We start from the raw sequence: 5,000 nt of genomic DNA, 5'->3' as shown, positions 1-5,000 counted from the left end.
TGAAAACATACTTGGCAAATGCTTTCGCTTCTGTTCGTCTTGCGACGATCCAAGAATTTCACCTCTAACGTCGCAATACGAATGCCCCCGCCTGTCCCTATTAATCATTACCTCGGGTTCCGAAAACCAACAAAATAGAACCGAGGTCCTATTCCATTATTCCATGCACACAGTATTCAGGCGGGCTTGCCTGCTTTAAGCACTCTAATTTGTTCAAAGTAAACGTGCCGGCCCACCGAGACACTCAATAAAGAGCACCCTGGTAGGATTTCAACGGGGTCCGCCTCGGGACGCACGAGCACGCACGGGGCGGTCGCACGCCTTCGGCTCGCCCCACCGGCAGGACGTCCCACGATACATGCCAGTTAAACACCGACGGGCGGTGAACCAACAGCGTGGGACACAAATCCAACTACGAGCTTTTTAACCGCAACAACTTTAATATACGCTATTGGAGCTGGAATTACCGCGGCTGCTGGCACCAGACTTGCCCTCCAATAGATACTCGTTAAAGGATTTAAAGTGTACTCATTCCGATTACGGGGCCTCGGATGAGTCCCGTATCGTTATTTTTCGTCACTACCTCCCCGTGCCGGGAGTGGGTAATTTGCGCGCCTGCTGCCTTCCTTGGATGTGGTAGCCGTTTCTCAGGCTCCCTCTCCGGAATCGAACCCTGATTCCCCGTTACCCGTTACAACCATGGTAGGCGCAGAACCTACCATCGACAGTTGATAAGGCAGACATTTGAAAGATGCGTCGCCGGTACGAGGACCGTGCGATCAGCCCAAAGTTATTCAGAGTCACCAAGGCAAACGGACCGGACGAGCCGACCGATTGGTTTTGATCTAATAAAAGCGTCCCTTCCATCTCTGGTCGGGACTCTGTTTGCATGTATTAGCTCTAGAATTACCACAGTTATCCAAGTAACGTGGGTACGATCTAAGGAACCATAACTGATTTAATGAGCCATTCGCGGTTTCACCTTAATGCGGCTTGTACTGAGACATGCATGGCTTAATCTTTGAGACAAGCATATGACTACTGGCAGGATCAACCAGGGAGCTGCGTCAACTAGAGCTGAGCAGCCGGCCGCCCGGGAGTGTGTCCCGGGGGCCCGCGCGAACACGCAAGCGTCCGCTCAATCATTCTGCAAACAGGAGGAGGCTGAGCTCCCCTGCACAATACACCTCGAAACCCTCTCAGGTCCCGGCGGCGCGCAGCGCCGTCCCAAGTACTTGGTCGGGTTCGAGAGAGGCGCAATCGCCCGGAGTTAGGCGAGTAGACGCTTTCGGTGCGACCACCCGTGCTCCCAACTGAGCTTGCCGCTGCCGACAGAGGCCCGGGAGCGTGCTGTCGTGGCATTGCCGGCGGGAGACAACACGCGCCACCTACGGTGACCGGCAGCTCCAACGCCAGCGCCACAGAAGGACAAAAGCCCCACTTGGGTGCCGAAGCGAACTCTCCCAGCACAGCGCACGCGCCAACACATCCGCACAGCTGCGATACAAACCACCAGCGAGAACCGCTGGGGCGACCGAGCAGCAGACGGCGTCGCGGCGCCGAGCGCCGGGCGGCAGCGCATCCTCAACGCACACAGTCCTCAATCGGACCAGCACACTGAAGATGTCCACCGCGCTTCGCACCGGGCCCGCGAGGACCTACTTTGGCCGCACGGCGCCGCGCGCAGGGTGCGCCGGCGCGCAGCTGCGACGCCTGCCGCGTCCGTCGGCCGGCGCGCCTGCCACTGGCCGCCCCCACCAGCCGGCTGTAGCGCGTGCGCCCACGCACCGCGCGGCCAGCACGCCGGGAGGCGCCCCCTCACCGGCCGGGGACGGTCCCACCCAGCCACCGCCGCGTATCGCTTCACACCCAGATGCCGTTCAGTTTCGTCGGCATGGTGGGTATCGCTGGAACAACCGGTTAGTACCTCAACCTATCGTCGCCATCACCGATTCACCCCTAGCGAGAACAACCGCACCACAACAGGTTACCATTTGTTCATTTGCGTAACTTCACCAGAAAACGCAGGCGTCCATCGCCATTTGCAACTTCCACGATTATTGCATGCCTGTGTCAGGTGTCACGCCACACTACGTCTGCCCACATACACGCAACAAAATGTGCACGCCTAGACAATACGTGGAAGGTGGCCCCCGTACGTATGCGATGTCCATTGCTCGAACGACTGTCAACCGGCCTCTGTAGCATGTCGCAGATATGGAACGCGGTGCACCATGCCATCACGGTGTGTGAGGAGAGACGACTAGGTCCGAATACATCAACAGACAGCTCATGCTGATCGCCATCCACGGCGTCCGTTCCTCCCACACGTCTCTATGGCGTACCACACTGCAATCCAGCTCTCATAGGGAGACGACACGTAGCTGCGTGCACAATATTTGCACTGTATGGTCCGCCGTTTTTGGGCGCAGTCGTTGTACGGTCACACATGTGCCACGATGTATCATTCAGTACATAAGGACGAATGTGCAGTACAGATTGTGGTTTACGCGTACGACATTAGCGGACAGTTGACACAGGCCGCACCACAACGTAGCCTGAGTACGTCGCATGCGGAGGGCATTGAACATGCAAAGTTCTCACCAACCAGCTTGCGAAGGCAGGGGGCAAGGTGGGGACGTGGGGAGGGGCGGCATGTACGTCCTGCTGCCATCCACATTACAGTGTACAGCAGGAGCATGTGGAAAGTGAGCAAGACTTGCAAGGTGTTTAACATGAAGCGATACACAGGGGAGCGGGGAGTGCGAGTAGCGAACTATATTGCGAGGGTTGCGGGTGGGCAACACTACACTAATTGAACGAGTCGTATAACAATTACAGAGCAGGTTTAGGCGACAACGTGGGTTACGTTAGGCGACAACGTGGGTTAGGTTAAGGCACGACGTGGGTTAGGTTAAGGCACGACATGGGTTAGGTTAAGGCACAACATGGGTTAGGTTAAGGCACAACATGGGTTAGGTTAAGGCACAACATGGGTTAGGTTAAGGCACAACATGGGTTAGGTTAAGGCACAACATGGGTTAGGTTAAGGCACAACATGGGTTAGGTTAAGGCACAACATGGGTTAGGTTAAGGCACAACATGGGTTAGGTTAAGGCACAACATGGGTTAGGTTAAGGCACAACATGGGTTAGGTTAAGGCACAACATGGGTTAGGTTAAGGCACAACATGGGTTAGGTTAAGGCACAACATAGGTTAGGTTAAGGCACAACATGGGTTAGGTTAAGGCACAACATGGGTTAGGTTAAGGCACAACATGGGTTAGGTTAAGGCACAACATGGGTTAGGTTAAGGCACAACATGGGTTAGGTTAAGGCACAACATGGGTTAGGTTAAGGCACAACATGGGTTAGGTTAAGGCACAACATGGGTTAGGTTAAGGCACAACATGGGTTAGGTTAAGGCACAACATGGGTTAGGTTAAGGCACAACATGGGTTAGGTTAAGGCACAACATGGGTTAGGTTAAGGCACAACATGGGTTAGGTTAAGGCACAACATGGGTTAGGTTAAGGCACAACATGGGTTAGGTTAAGGCACAACATGGGTTAGGTTAAGGCACAACATAGGTTAGGTTAAGGCACAACATAGGTTAGGTTAAGGCACAACATAGGTTAGGTTAAGGCACAACATAGGTTAGGTTAAGGCACAACATAGGTTAGGTTAAGGCACAACATAGGTTAGGTTAAGGCACAACATAGGTTAGGTTAAGGCACAACATAGGTTAGGTTAAGGTACAACATAGGTTAGGTTAAGGTACAACATAGGTTAGGTTAAGGTACAACATAGGTTAGGTTAAGGTACAACATAGGTTAGGTTAAGGTACAACATAGGTTAGGTTAAGGTACAACATAGGTTAGGTTAGGTTAGGTTACACGTTGTTGTAAGGAAAGGTGTAGGGGGGGGCGGGGGCAGCAGGTTCGTTGATAGTGATTATAGTAAGTGAATGCTTGTGACATGATCAGATTTGTCACGTCAGGATGCACCTTTGGCTTATTAGAGGCGGCGCTCCAATTCTATGCTTGTGTCAGACCTGTGTCTTTGACTCATGTCATTGTTTGTGCGCTGTGACAGGAGGTACTATTGTGATGTTGGGTGCACCGTTGTATAGGACATGTGTGGGTGTTGGTGCCTGATCTGCGCAATGGTGGATGTCGAAAGGGTGGGATATTGTATTTTCCGCATGGACCTCCTGGTCTGGTTGTGATAGTGTGGATTGTGTAATGTGGCGGAGAGGATGCACTGGATGTTGTTCCATGCTGGTGCTTACATATTGTATGTGCGCCCGTTAGAAGCAGAGAGTGGTGCGTGATCAGAGTGGCTGGCTGACGTGTGGTTCCCATTGTGGGCAGACTCTTTCAGCATGTATACGGACAGTTGTATATATATTCTGTAGTTTGATGGCTCTGCATTGATTACTAATCAGCGCCGTGTGTACGGGTAATCTGGTTCCAGTCCAAAATGTTCCATCTGTGTACATTAGTGACAAAGACTCCCCTCATGCAGTGGGGCTCGGTCTGTTATAACTCTTCCGCGTAATATATTTGCCCCACGTTTTTGCGACTGCGAGTGCGAGTGCAACGCGCATGGGGACCGACATGCTGATGGCTCGGTATCGGACGCCGTACAGTGAGCAACGCGATCGCGTCTCTCGCTCGTAAGTGGTACAGGTCGCGGCTCATGTATAGGGACAGCGGGAATGTCGCATATTGGCAATAACTCTTCATGAAACGCACGTTATAGGGGTGGATTGCACTTTACGAGTGCGGGAAACGTCCGCCGTTCATCCGCTGGAGGTGCGCGTTTGGCGGTTGGGGTGGTGCACGAACGGGTGCGGGTGGAGTCATTGCCGGTCCACGGCTTCGTGCGGCAGAGCCACTGGAGATTGGGTGCTATGGTCGACAGAGGCTGCAGGCTTTGTGGGTGGCGTCGAAAGGCGGGCACTGTGGCGCCATCGCTGTCTTAATCGGCTTGGCGTC

General features: G+C 53.4%; 1 non-coding gene across 1 annotated transcript in view; it reads right to left on the bottom strand.

The window, feature by feature from the left end:
• Positions 1–1,061, bottom strand: part of LOC124772445 — a 1,909-nt gene extending 848 nt beyond the window's left edge. The window contains exon 1 of the ribosomal RNA XR_007014031.1: positions 1–1,061. This exon is cut by the window's left edge and continues 848 nt beyond it. This is a non-coding gene — a ribosomal RNA (small subunit ribosomal RNA).
• Between the last annotated feature and the right edge of the window lie 3,939 nt (positions 1,062–5,000).

This window comes from Schistocerca piceifrons, unplaced genomic scaffold (genome assembly GCF_021461385.2).
Source record: "Schistocerca piceifrons isolate TAMUIC-IGC-003096 unplaced genomic scaffold, iqSchPice1.1 HiC_scaffold_939, whole genome shotgun sequence".
Classification (NCBI taxonomy): Eukaryota; Metazoa; Arthropoda; class Insecta; order Orthoptera; family Acrididae; genus Schistocerca; species Schistocerca piceifrons.
Note: the sequence above shows the minus strand (reverse complement) of the source record. Positions and strands in the feature narration are given on the sequence as shown.